Genomic DNA, 14770 nt, shown 5'->3' on the forward strand with positions numbered 1-14770 from the left:
TTTAATTTGGTTTTCATTTTTAACTTTGGTTCATCTAAGAGGCTTTGAAATCCAAGGATTATTTTAAAGATTTTTTTAACTTTAAATTTATATACCTATCATTAACAGTCAAGAATAGGATGGTATCTCTTGATTTCCCTCAATATTAAATGAGAAATTTAATATGTTTTACTTCTCTGCTTCTCTGTTTTCATTAATATGATCTAAGATTTTTAACTCAGACTGTTACTAAATTATAATTTTAAATTTATGCACAATTTCTTTTATTAACTTTTATATGGGTATAAAGATTATGAAAACCCTAACTTGTCACAACCTTAATTTCCACTTTTTCAAGTAAAAGGAATCTTAAACCATCAAAATTATACTCTGATATCCTATTACTGATTATCTTCTGGATTTATTTTCAAATTATCTCTTTAAAAAATACTGTTTTCATTTTTCCTGTTGCCCACATTTGAACTATTTCTTTGCTCCTTAGACAAAGAGAAAAGAAGTAGAAATAGTCAGATTTGAAATTAAGGTCTAGAAGTCTAAGGTCTGGAACATGTTTTGGGTTATTGGATTAACAGATTTTATGGTGATGGGTTTTATGGGAAGAATTACCAGTTATTTAGTAGCTTCATAAGCTTGTTTTCTAGGATGTCCCTGTCAATTACTGCATCAGGTAACACAGGACCTGGCACTCAGATTCTCATTAATATTTGTTCAGTGACAGGAGCTGTCCTCTGTTGCTTTCGAGTCTCTAAGACTGTTTTCCCCATCTTGAATGTGCCTAGTCATCTGACCTCCTCTCAAATGGGCACCAACTTCATTCTCTCTGTATAATAAGGGACCTCGTATGGGGCTTTCCTATTTTTTTTAAGAACATGCTTGAGGACCATTTAGGGAAGGAGGGTCTTAGAGGACATTCAGTCTTGTCTTGGAAACGGTGGGGAAGGAAGAACTCTGTAGCAGTTGCTAGGGGTAATATTATATCTTTAAGAAAACAATGCTGTTGCTAAGATATTTTTAGACATAGAAGGCTTCTCTTTAATTTTTGTTTCTTTTTTAGTGGATGATTATGTAGCTAGTCTACCAAGAGGTAGGGAGTGAAGTAAAGCTGAGAACAGCCTCTCCAGGATTATGAGGTCAGGATGAAATTCTTGGCAAGAGACTCAATTTAGTGTGGTATTCTGGAAAGCACATGAGCTGAGGAGGCAGGAGACCTTTATTCTAGCTTTGGTTCTCTGTGACTGTGGCAAACCATTTAACTTTTGTGAGTCTCAGACTAGATTTATTGAATGAGGAATCTGATTCAAAGATCCTTTCTACCTTTAAAATTCTGTGTCTGACCAGAGGACCAGGGTAGAACAAGGAGGTTTCTACTCGATAGCATTTTTATTTTTAATTTCATTTTGTAAAGTCAAGAGGAATAAATCATTTATCTTACTGCTTTGAACAGGAGGATTAGAAGAAGGAATCATATGTGGCTCATGTGTCTATGTTCTGACCTTGTATTAGGTAAGTGACATGACGCATGTTGCAATCAGTTTTCCCTATTGTAACACATGGAAATAATCTGGTACTAGAATGACTCAGAGGAAAGTTTGTTGTTGTTGTTGCTTGTTCTGTTTTTGTTTTCTTGAAACAAGATTTTATTCCATCACCCAGGTTAGAGTGCAATAGCTTGATTATAGCTTACTGCAGGCTTGAACTCCCAGGCTAAAGCGATCCTCCCACCTCAGTCCCCTGAGTAGCTGGGACTACAGGCGCGCATCACCAGCCTCAGATAATTTTTTATAGAGATGGGGTCTCCCTGTCTTACACCAGCTGGTCTCAAACTCTTGGTCTCAAGCAATCCTCCTGCCTTGGTCTCCCGAAATGTTGGGATTACAGGCCTGAGCACCTGCACCTAGCTGGGAATGTTAAATCACCATTTTTTTCCCTGGAGAAAAGTTGACAAAAATATTTATCTAGATTCCCAGAAGGTTATCACCTTTTCCACTGGGATATGTGTGTGTCTCAAAATTGAGGATGCTGGGAGGTGGGCCTGTTGTATGCTACCACTTAGCCATCAGGCTGCGGGTCACACTGAACATCTTTCATTGAACTCCTGAGTGGTGAAACGGCGGCTCGCACTTAAGTTGTGTTTCACAAGGACAGTAACAGGATGCTGCCCTGGCTGGCTATCTGTCATAAGTGGAGCTGGGCATGGTCACACGCAGGGTGGGCAGATAGAGTTTTCAAATAATGAACATGTCACAGTTGTGAAAGAGCTGGGGACGAGTGCTGACTGAATAAAAGCTATGCAGCAAAGGGTGACTCTTTTTGAAGAAAGGCTTTGTTCTGTCCGGATTCTGGAGGAAGAGCCACCAACAAAGGCTCCATCCAGAACAGCACGGAAAAGACTGGACAGCAGACTTTGGTTGCTTTTCTTCTCTGTAGTTATCACATTGAGGATTAAAAAATAGTTGAAAAGTTTTATTTCCCTCTATCAAGAGCTTCCAGGGGTGGGAGAGAGTTGTTTCATTTCAGAAATGTGTTTCGTTTTAGTAAACACATATCATGAGTTGAATAAATGTAAATAAAATTCAAAATAAATTAGAAACTTGAATTTAAAAATGTATGTGACAGGCTTTTAAGTGCCACTGTATGTTAGGCCCTGGTAGGGATGCGGAGATCAGCATTCATTAAAGTCTGCCCTCTGGAACTTCGGTGAGGCCAACAGATAAATGGCTAATATTTATTATGTTTCATTCAGTTTTTGTGGAGCATCTACTCTATGACAGGCAATAGGACTTACAAAGTAAGACAGAGAAGATTGAGTCTCTGGTCTCAAGGCATTTATGGTCCTGAGGGATATGAGTAAATAGGTAACTAGAGGGCCAGGTACATGAGGGCATACAGGGGAGAATACTAGAATGTGTGGGATTGACTGTGTTCTGAGATTAGAATGAAGCAGCCTCAAGGTGCCTATACTTTCAGATTTTTAGAATCTTTAAGTCTTCTAGAACTACAGAGTTAACTGCTAGAGGAAACATTATTGTATGTTTTTATAGGAATAGCTGCTTTATATTAATGATCCATAGCTGAGCATCTGGAAGGAAAAAAATTTGTTGATACATGTGCTTTCTGTTTTCAGCTGATGATGATGATGACTGAATTGCCCTCTACTAGCTGCAAATTATATCTAGAATTTTAAATTTGAAATTATAGGGTGACACCTTTTGATCAAACATTGTTCCCTATTAAGTTACGGTAAAAGTCTTTCTTGAACTTTAAATCTATTTAAAAGAGATTGCATGGCCTCCTATAATCATTGAATCCCACCGCTCTTTGAGGTAGGGATTTCCTATTCAGCCCAGTGTCCTCCTATTCAAGTACGAGGCTGCTTTCTCTCTGTCATCATTGAAGTGTTGGTCTTTTTGGACAACAGTAGAGGCCTGTAATTTATTTTAAGCTGGATTTGTAAATTGAAGGGGCCCAGGCTGAGTCTGGCCCATGGTGCATGTGGCTTACCTCCATGCCTGAGCCACAAAAGGCCCACTATTTGCTGTTTTCAGGGAGTTAATAAGAGCTTTTGTGACATAGTTTATACACACTTTATTGGCTAAAATCTAGATGATGTGAAGGAAAAAAGAATAGGTTGCAAAAGTCAAAGTTATGGCTGTGAACTAGAAAAGTTAAAAATATGAAAACTGGCACAAATGGTACAAACAAGAATTAGACATTAGCAAGAACATAGAAGCAGAGGTTTTTAAATTATAGCACCCCTTAAGACATTTGAAATTGTTATAATGATTTAAAATAGGCAAACCTTTGGTCTTAGAAAGAATGAAGGGGCTGGGAGCGGTGACTCATGCTTGTAATCCCAGCACTTTGGGAGGCTGACGCAGGTGGATCATGAGGTCAGGAGATTGAGACCATCCTGGCTAACACAGTAAAACCCTATCTCTACTAAAAATACAAAAAATTAGCCAGACCTGGTGGCAGGCGCCTGTAGTCCCAGCTACTCAGGAGACTGAGGCAGAAGAGTGGCATGAACCCAGGAGGCAGAGCTTGCAGTGAGCCAAGATCGCACCACTGCACTCCAGCCTGGGCGACAGAGCAAGACTCCATCTCAAAAAAAAAAAAAAAAAAAAAAAATCAAGGGCTCTACTTTCTGTGTGTAGTTTATTAAATATAAACACATACAAAATTTAAGGGAAAAAGGTAATCTTTTTATGTGAAACTGTTTTGATTTATGGCTTCCAAGACTTTGAAAGCCTCTTTGCACTTTGAGTGGTTTTAAAACTTAATAAAATTGTTGGGGGGTGGCATAAGCAGATATTTTTAATATAGCAATTAGGAATATCATAAAGAAGATTATTAAAGCAGTTTGTAACATAAGCTTTGAATAGTATTACTAAATAAAACAAGGTTTTAGAAATTTGAACATGTTAACTACAAAAAACAGTGACCTTCTTTTTATGTAATACTCAAATCAACTATGGAATTGAACAAACTTACTATGATTTTTCTTTTTAAAATAAAATTATTTATAGAGGAAATTCATGAATACTTTCCCTTTGTTAAAAAAACAAAAGGCATTTATATCAGGCTAAAGTTCCATTTGACTACCACCCTTCTGTCTTCCCAGAGATCATCATTTTGCTATTTATTCTTCAAAATCGTCTTCTAAATATTTTTAAGCATATATATGTTTACATACCACAGATGTATATGTTTTTTTGTTGATGTTTAAACACAGAATGTTGATTGCTGGTTCATTTTAAATATGGCCTTCCATTGTTATGTTTTATTTTTAATACTTCTGCAGTATTACTAATAGCAGTTGACACTTACTGAGTAGTTACTATGGGCTAGGCAGGATGCTTAGCATTTTTCATATAATTTAGCCTTATCTTCATAATAACTTTCAGAAGTAAAATAGTTGGGTTTTTTTTTTTTTTTTTTTTTTTTTTTGAGACTGAGTCTCGCTCTTTTGCCCAGGCTGGAGTGCAGTGACCGGATCTCGGCTCACTGCAAGCTCCGCCTCGCGGGTTCACACCATTCTCGTGCCTCAGCCTCCCGAGTAGCTGGGACTACAGGCTCCCGCCACCTCGCCCGGCTCGTTTTTTGTATTTTTTCTAGTAGAGACGGGGTTTCACCGTGTTAGCCAGGATGGTCTCGATCTCCTGACCTCGTGATCCGCCCGTCTCGGCCTCCCAAAGTGCTGGGATTACAGGCTTGAGCCACCGCCCCCGGCCAATAGTTGGTTTTATATGAATAAAATTCTACCTTCAATATACCTTTCATTTACAGTAAATTACTAATGCCAGGAGTTTAGCATTCTTTAATTAGATTTCAATACCAAAACATTTAGAATGATTTTTTAAAATTGCTAAGACTGTAGCTGCTAGTTCTGTTACATTTTTTATTCTTGTGCAATTGGCCTTTACCAAGGCCGCAGAGTCAGGTGTCTGTTTGCTAAACCAAAAAGCTGGAGATATGAAGGTGATTCTTGCTCAGCTTTTAGGAATGAAGTGGTAGTATGTGTCCTATTTGACTGATTTTAAATGAGGAACAGACAGCCTGAGACATTTCCTCACTGGTTAATGGTTTGAAAAACCTATGCCTGTGATGATGTCCATTTTGGGGACAGTTATAGGATACAAGACTTAGATTGAAGGTGGTTCCCTTTCTAAAGAAGTCTTTCATTGTGCCCTTGGTCATACTGGTATGAAGAAATAAAGGCTGCTGCAATAGGAACTCCAAGAATTTTTATGAGAATTGGTAGAAAGGGGTATTGGGTAGATTGAGAGTAAAAAAGGTTGTGCTTATGTATTTGCTGATTTTGGAGTTTGGGTGAGGATATTTTCCACATTTCATGACAAAAAGCTGTTAGTGAATGGGAGAGCTCTCAGAAAGTTTTAAGTCTCTCTGCTGCTTAACTAACTGTGTGACTTTGAGCAGCTCCATGACACTGTTTTAATCAAATAATAATATTCACTTCATACAGCTATAGGGTAGAAATTACACAGGGTACGTTAGACATTGCTAAGTGTTCTATAAATGTGCCAGTATTAGGTGGTATTCTTACCGTTTTCATTAACATAACTGTTGTCAAAATCTTCTACAGTTCACCTCTATACCAAAGACTTAACCTACTTGCTTCTATCCTTTATTACTTGAGAAAGGTTACTATATTAGGATTCTGTTATTTTCAGAATAGTAAAAGAGGACCTATCACCTTTTAACATTGAACAAATATTGAAGGCCTAATATATGTGTGTGTATGTATATATGTGTGTGTATGTGTGTGTGTGTGTGTGTGTGTATGTCAGCCAGCATTTCTTCTGGCTGAATGCTAGTAAAGAAAAGATCATTTATATTAATAATAACTCTGGAGAAGAAGAGAAGGTCCCAATAAATATCATTTGCGAATGGTCTCAGTAAATATTTCATTGTCATCATTAGTCTTCATAGGCTTTTTAAAATGTTTTTTTGTCTTCAAGATTTAAAAATTATTAATAATATCTGTCCATTTATGCAAGTATTTGTAAGTAAATGAATTTGTAAATGGTTATGATGAGACACTGAAAAAACCGATAAAAACTTACCTGCTTTGGTTTGGTTTTGGTTTTGGTTATAATAGCTTTGAAGTCACAAATTACATTCAATGGAAGTATGAGGTTTTTATGTTTAATAGGATGGAACATGGGTTAAAAATGCTAAGAAGTGCTCATTTCCAGAGTATGGTCTCATTTTCAGCTGAAGAGACTGAGCTCCACTGAGTCTGCATTTGGTATACTTCGGGGTCCACATTCTAATGGGGAACTGATTCTTGCTGGAAACCCAATCAGAAGTCTGGTTTCTTCTGGGTTTGTTTAAAATTTTCCTTCCCACTATTCTATTTTCCTAATATAAGTATTATAGCAATTTAGAATTCATGGAAAGAATGAGCACCTTTAGCTTCTTACTAAAGGTGCTCATTAGTCTGCATATTTGTCATGAGACTGCATATTTGTGATTCAGTGTTCAAGAAATTAAACATCAGTTGTTTAAGGCAACTAGGAAGTCTACAGTTTAATCTTATTTGCTGTTATTTAGTGATACACTGTTTAGTATATGAAAATACTGTCGGTATAGGCTGTTTCTTGAAGCAGACTATGTGTACTTTGGAGGGGGCACTTTGCTAGGGGAAGAAATCTTTTGGTTTTTTTGTTCCCTCTTCTGAAGAGTTCTGAAAGTCTGTCCTTTTGACTTTTATTGGCAATTGTCATTGTCATCTCTACATTGTTTTATTTTTTTTACTTACTCTGTGGTAAACTATCTCTAGCCTGCAGTTATACCAATGAAAAAAAATCTTACTTCAAAGTGACCCATGAAATTCCATTCCATATTTTAAATGTGTCACATTGGAAATGCCACTTTTTTCTCCATTGTATTTTGTTACCCTAACCCATGCCCCCACCATCTGAGGACTGTATATTTTTAAAATTAATAGCTCTCATGCTCACTGGTTTGTGGAAACTGAGCATTTCCCTGTTACCCAGAGGCAGTTGTGGTAAAAGTGTCTTGTTTTCTTCAGATCCCAACCATGGATCTCTAAAGGTATCTAAGATCTGTATGGTCATATCTACTTTTCCAAGTAACAGCTAGAAATATTTTACCTGGCCTTCACTATAGCTAGGCTATAATAAAGTTTATAATCAGAGGCCGGACGCAGTGGCTCACACCTGTAATCCCAGCACTTTGGGAGGGCTAGGCGGGCGGATTACCTGAGGTCGGGAGTTTGAGCCAACCTGACCAACATGGAGAAACCCTGTCTCTACTAAAAATACAAAATTAGCTGGGTGTGGTGGTGCATGCTTGTAATCCCAGCTTCTCAGGAGGCTGAGGCAGGAGAATCACTTGAACCCGGGAGGCGGAGTTTGTGGTGAGCCGAGATCATGCCCTTGAGCTCAAGCCTGGGCAACAAGAGCAAAACTCCGTCTCAAAAAAAAAAAAAAAAAGTTTACAATCAGTTAAATTCTCTCTAAGTTTCTGGCTTAGAATACTGAAGAAACTTTTATATAGAGTAGATAAAGGATGGAGTAGGAATTTCTGATTTGATTGTGTGTTATTGTGGAAAGAATGTTTTCCCTACAGACTGACTAGGAACAAGATGTTTAAACATAAGCCAGGGTGGAGACCTGTTTGGTCAGCTTTATAGGAGCCACGTTTCCCTACTTAGGATGAGTTTGCCAGCTATCCCATCAACCTACCCCTGCCTGATCCTTCAAGTGTCTTTGGAATTTTTACTTAGGGCGATGTTGGGTTAAGGCAGTGATATAGTACATATGTAGCAGTTAGGCTAGAGGCTGTTTTGTGGAGCAGTATGATTTTATCATGCCATTATAAATTTATGCTGTGCTCTGTGTGTGTGTGTGTGTGTGTGTGTGTGTGTGTGTGTGTGTGTAGTCTTTTTTTCCCTTTTTTTCAATCCCTCTCTGCTCTTGGCTTGTATGTTCACATAGCTGGGCAGCAGCAGGATTTCATTTATCACAGGCGATGGGACGGGGTACAGAGATATGAAAGGGTTACTGTTCACGTTTCCTGTGTAGTTCCTTCTGATCTTACTGAGTTGTAATTCCTTTCTTGATGTTAAACATTCCCAGGCTCCAATAACCTTCTGGCCTGCTTGCACTGGCCAAGTGTGTCCCAGGTGATCATGTAGGCGAACCTCCTGTTTTTAAGACAAGAAATCGCTCCTTCCTTCATGAGATAGGCTAAATATTCATTCCTTTGCAGTCCCAGAAGAAATCCTTTAATTTAAAACAACAACAGAGCAGTAACATATTAGTTTTAAAATTAAAATTTAGCAGCCATATTTGTTGCCAGGTTAATTTTGTAGATTTTTGAATCTGTTCATTGGTGGTTTAGTGAGTTTCTGGTGGAATGAAACCCTATTGATACTTTAAAGATTATATCCTTTCTTCTTAAAACACACTTTAAAAATGGGTTTTAATTCTAAAAGGATAAAATTTTGGCCCTACCATCTTACTTTTAGCCTACTTATCAGTAGATCATTTTAAGTTGCCTCAGATGCAAAGCAGCTTAGCTGAAACTACAATATTTCTGCTTTTCTTTATTAGTCAGCTCTTAGAAGTTTATAGTTGAGCATTGGGGAGATACTTATTTCCTTTTTCTCTGGTTTTGAAAGTATATACCGGCTCATCTTTTTTCCTACAATTTAAAATATATAAATTTTTGTGGTTGGCAAAAAAGCTTTCTATTTTTGCCTTTTCCTCTAAAGTTTTAGAAGAAAATGTTACACCATGAAGCATAAGAATGGGTTAGCAGCTAATTTACAGGGACAAGGAGTACTTTTGCCAATGCTGCCTTAATCTCAGGTAAAGAGCGTCTGTTTGGACAAGGCTCCAAGGGTAAGTTTACTCTTACTGCTTATAGCACGTCTCTGTGTCTCAGTCAACACCTTGGGAACCTAGGGGCTTGGGGACTGAAATGAAACTATCTCTTTGAAAGAGTTTCTGGGATAATTTTAAATTTGCTAGTGTTTAGGCAAAGTAAACTGTCTGCATTGTTCTAAGCAATGAGATAAAATATTTCCAGTGTACCTTAACTGTCTGGAATACAGTTTTACAGGGGGTGGGTAGATGAATTTTTGGATTAAATCTGTTTAAATCCGCTTTAGAGAGCCAACATGAATTGCTGATATTAATCATTTGCCTTTAGTTCCCCAGTGGCTTAATACAGAGTCTGTCACACAGTAGGTTTTCTTTTTTTTTTTTTTTTTTTTTGAGATGGAGTTTTGCTCTTTCCCCCAGGCTGGCGTGCAGTGGTGCGATCTCAGTTCACTGCAGCCTCCACTTCACAGGTTCAAGTGATTCTTCTGCCTCAATCTCCTGAGTAGCTGGAACTACAGGTGCCCACCACCACATCCGGCTAATTTTTTGTATTTTTAGTAGAGATGGGGTTTCACCGTGTTAACCAGGATGGTCTCGAGCTCCTGACCTTATGATCCACCCACCTCGGCCTTCCAAAGTGCTGGGATGACAGGCGTGAGCCACTGCGCCCGCTCCCTTGATTCTTTTTAAGACCAAAAGTTTGCCTATTTAAAATCATTTTTTCTTTTTTTGAAACAGGAGCTCACTCTGTCACCCAGACCATAGTATAGTGGCATGATCATAGCTCGTTGTAGCCTCAAACTCCTGGGCTCAAGTGCTCCTCCCACTTCAGCCTCCTAAGTACCTGAGATTACAGGCAAATGCCACTAAGCCCTACTTATTTTTTTCTTTTTTTATTTTGTTAGAGACAGGGTCTCGCTATATTGCCCAGGCTTGTCTAGAACTCCAGTCCTCAAGTGATCCTCCCACCTTGGCCTCCAAAGTGCTGGGTAATTTTAGGCAGTGGGTTTTCAAAAATGGTTTATTGAATGAATGAATGAGACTGCTGGATTACTTTCGTAGATTCTTTTTTTTTTTTACAATATTGCTAATAGTAAAGAGTGATTCATTTAGTACGTGCATCTTTGTATTTTTAAAAATCATTTCAACTTTTATTTTAGATTCAGGGGTTACATGTGCCACAAGACTTGTTACATGGGTACATTATGTGATGCTAAGGTTTGGGGTGTGGATGATCCTGTCACCTAGGTACTGAGCATAGTACCCAGTAGTTACTTTTTCAGCTCTTGCCTCTCTCCTCCCTCTCTCCTTCCTCTAGTAGTCCCCAGTGTCTATTGCTGCCATCTTTGTGTCCATCTGTACCTAATGTTTTACTCCCACTTATAAGTGAGGACATGCAGTACTTAGTTTTCTGTTCCTGAGTTAATTCACTTAGGATAATGGCCTCCAGCTGCATCCATGTTGCTGCCAGGGACATGAGTTTATTTTTTTATGGCTGCATAGTATTCCATGATTCCACGTATTCCATAGTATACCACGTTTTCTTTGATGGACATCTTGGTTGATTCCATGTCTTTGTTATTATGTATAGTGCTGTCATGAACATAGGAGTTCATGTGTCTTTTTTGTAGAACGATTTATTTTCCTTTAGGAAATGGGATTGCTGGTTGAATGGTAGTTCTGTTTTTAAGTTCTTTGAGAACTCTCCAAACTGCTGTCCACAATGGCTGAGCTAATTTACATTCCCACCAGCATAAGAATTCCCTTTTCTTTGCAGCCTCACCAGCATATTATTTTTTGGCTTTTTAATAGTGCTGTTCTGACTGGTGTGAGATGGTATCTCATTTTAGTTTTGATTTGCATTTCTCTGATGATTAGTGATGTTGAGCATTTTTTCATGTATTTGTTGGCTGCTTTTATGTATTCTTTTGAGAAGTGTTTGTTCATGTCCTTTGCTCACTTTTTAATGGGGTTATTTGCTTATTGAATTGCTTAAGTTCCTTATAGATTCTGGATATTAGACCTTTGTTGGATGCATAGTTTTTTAAATATTTTCTCCCATTCCGTAAGGTCTGTTTATGCTGTTGATAGTTTCTCTTGCTATGCAAAAGCTCTTTAATTAGGTCTCACTTGTCAATTTTTTTTTTGTTGCAGTTGCCTTTGAGGTCTTAGCTACAAATTCATTGCCAAGGCCAGTGTCCAGAATGGTATTTCCTAGATTTTTTTCTAGGATTTTTATAGTTTGAGGTCATTGTTCCATATGTGTGTGATTGTGTGCATGTCTACAAATATTACTTTCATCCTTCCTATTAATCTGTAATGGTATATCCTGTTCAGAGTCCTTTTATCATTGAACAATTAATTTCCTTACAACATTCTGTGCCCAAGTCCTTAGGTGATCTATACCTGGCTGACCTAACTGTGACACTGCTTGGTCATAGTAAAAAAGATTACATTTAGGTATCAATTAAAGATAATCTGTTAACATTTCCTGAAACTAATAAGCAAATTCATTGTTCTCATAATGGAAAAACACATTTTCCCCCAAGAATTAACTGTTCCTAGGAAGAGCGCTGAATACTAATGTCCATCAATCAACAGATACTTGCAGAATGCTAGTGTAAACAGCATTGTGCCTGGTATTGTGGACTCTCCAGAAATGTGCACTACCTTGTTCCTGCCATCTGAAGTGTCCTAGACTTCTCAACAAAGAGGATATGGACACTCATCAAGTTAAACAACCACCTAAAGTATGTTAAATATAGTTATGAGCCAAGTGAGAGGCATGGACGAGAATCAAGTAGCTTAGAGGAAGGCGAAATCATTTTTACTTGAATTAGAGAGTGATGAAAGATTTAATGGAAGCTTGAATAGGGCATTAAACAAATAGTTGGGGGTTGAGTATAAAGGAATAAGGCTATCTGACATTTATAAGTAAGGGTGACAGTTATCACACTTCCTGTGCCTAGGAGCAATGAAGAAACAACTAAAAAAAAAAAAAAAGCTTAAGTGTATGGTGGAAACTTTTCTTCATCAGTGACTTATTTGTTCCTTATTTTCTCCTAAAGTAGAATTTCAGAAAAGCTTCCGCCTAGGACATACAGCAGCTATTTTAGCTACTATAATGATCACTTCAGTAGGAAATGCTCCCAGACTTTTCACCTAAGTAAAATTTCAGCAGGAAGACAGGAATAAGATATATTGAAAAGTTATTGTTCATGACTACAGTTTGATAATAAAGGCTTGATTCAATCTCATTGACAAATTTTTTTTTTTTTTTTTTTTTTTGAGATGGAGTCTCACTCTGTCACCCAGGCTGGAGTGCAGTGGTGCGATCTGCAACCTCTGCTGCCCGGGTTCACGGGGTTCTCCTGCCTCAGCCTCCCGATTAGCTGGGATCACAGGCACCTGCCACCGCACCTGGCTAATTTTTGTAGTTTTTAGTAGAGACGGGGTTTCACTATCTTGGCCAGACTGGTCTTGAACTCCTGAACTCCTGACTTTGTGATCCACTCGCCTTGGCCTCCCAAAGTGCTGGGATTACAGGTGTGAGCCACAGGGCCTGGCCTCATTGGCATATATACTAGCGCTCACTGCTGAGTTATATCTTGATTTGTATCCTAACATTAGGAGATATTTCCAAGTTCACTATTTTTTTACACATAGATAGGTGGCTACCGATATTTATCACTATAGATACATATCATAATTTGATAGGAGTTTCTATTAACCTTTTAACCTCTTAAAGTTTCTGTTTTTTTGTTTTTGTTTGTTTTTGTTTTTGTTTTTGTTGGGGGGACGGGGTTTCACTCTTGTTGCCCAGGCTGGAGTGCAGTGGCACAATCTCAGCTCACTTCAACCTCCGCCTCCCAGGTTCAAGCAATTCTCCTGCCTCAGCCTTCTGAGTAGCTGGGATTACAGGCGCCCGCCACCATGCCCAGCTAATTTTGTGTTTTTGGTAGAGACGGGGTTTCACTGTGTTGGCCATGCTGGTCTCAAACTCCTGACCTCAGGTGATCTGCCCGCTTCGGCCTCCCAAAGTGCTGGGATTACAGGCGTGAGCCACCGTGCCTGGCCAACCTCTTAAAATTTCTTTCACAATAAAGCATTTACTAGTATTACAAACTATTTTAGTCCTGTATTTTGTTTTGTAAAGCAGATTTTAAAATGAATAGAATTTATATTGAGACCCTTTGATTATATTTACTTATTAAAAGCAAACCCATTAGTGCATTTTAGAGTCAAACATCTGTCTACTTGTATTCTTTTATTATATAGCTAAAGGAAAAATAATGCTGCACAGAAACGAAACCAGTTTTTCCAAAACAATAAAGACAGAATGTTGAGACAGTCTGCTCACTTTAATTTTTATTTTATATTTTAGTCTTTTGGCCAGTAGCAAATTGATGTGACCTTGTGCATGTTTCTCTGAATATCTACACTTGTTCAACTGTATGAATTGCTGCCAGTGTGACAATGAGCAGGCAGCTATATCCAGCTTGCTTCTCACACTATATTTTTGTAAAGACCTAGATTCTTTCAAGATATTACTAAGTGATCCATTATTAAAGGTTTTGGTGGTTTGCTAATTTTAGGAAAGGTGGGAACCATCACAATGTATATTACATAGTGTATATTGGTATTTTATTTAACCCAGTGTTTCCCAAATGTATTTGAACTTAGAAACACCCACCCCCTGTCTTTCTTCCTTCCAGCTTCCTTCCTTTCTTACTTGATTTTTTAAGAATGCTTATTAAAATCTCTTATAGAACAAGTTTCAGGAAAGTGCACTATGAAACTTTCATACACACATGCATGTTATTTAGATATGTTGCTTAAGTCTTTTTCTATTAATCTCCACCTTTTCTGGGGCATAGGTTGGGAGGAAGAAGGAAAATGAGTAACTTACAAGTTTTACTAGTTATTCTAATGTCAAGTTTAGTGGGAAAGAGGCTGAAGCTTCTATCTAAAATAAGGTTTGAGAATGATCTGAGTATTTTAAGAGTTCCTACTTTTGGTGTCTTCTATAGCTTGTTGCTCTGTACAAGCAGGAGTTGACAGAGCATAACAAAAGTTACCTCTATGGGAAAGAGTAAGGTGGGTTGGAGGTGAAATAAGACTTTTCCCTTTTGTAACCTTAAGAAGAAAAAGCAAATTAAAAGACCTAAATTGATGGAGAGAACCAGTCATTTACAACATAATTTCTTATTTCAAGCTTTTGTAAGTACTAGCCTCTCTGGTAGTTTTAAATGCATTTTGTTTAGAAAGTACCAAAATTTGTAAAACTTTTTTTTAAAACAAACAGGCTTATATAAAGTAAGATAAATCTGGTAAGATAAGAATAATATGTTTCGTCCTTTATCTTGTACATACCTGTTATTAATATACTATACCAT

General features: G+C 37.8%; 1 long non-coding RNA gene across 2 annotated transcripts in view; it reads left to right on the plus strand.

The window, feature by feature from the left end:
• Nucleotides 1-14770, plus strand: part of LOC113219693 — a 113832-nt gene that overhangs the window by 52733 nt on the left and 46329 nt on the right. Inside the window, exon 4 of one of the 2 annotated variants that reach the window (XR_003306657.1) lies at nucleotides 1445-1503. The exons of the other annotated variant lie outside the window; for it this stretch is intronic. This is a non-coding gene — a long non-coding RNA (uncharacterized LOC113219693). The remainder of the gene's footprint in view (nucleotides 1-1444; nucleotides 1504-14770) is intronic. 2 annotated transcript variants of the gene reach the window in all.

Source organism: Piliocolobus tephrosceles, chromosome 9, assembly GCF_002776525.5.
Source record: "Piliocolobus tephrosceles isolate RC106 chromosome 9, ASM277652v3, whole genome shotgun sequence".
NCBI lineage: Eukaryota > Metazoa > Chordata > Mammalia > Primates > Cercopithecidae > Piliocolobus > Piliocolobus tephrosceles.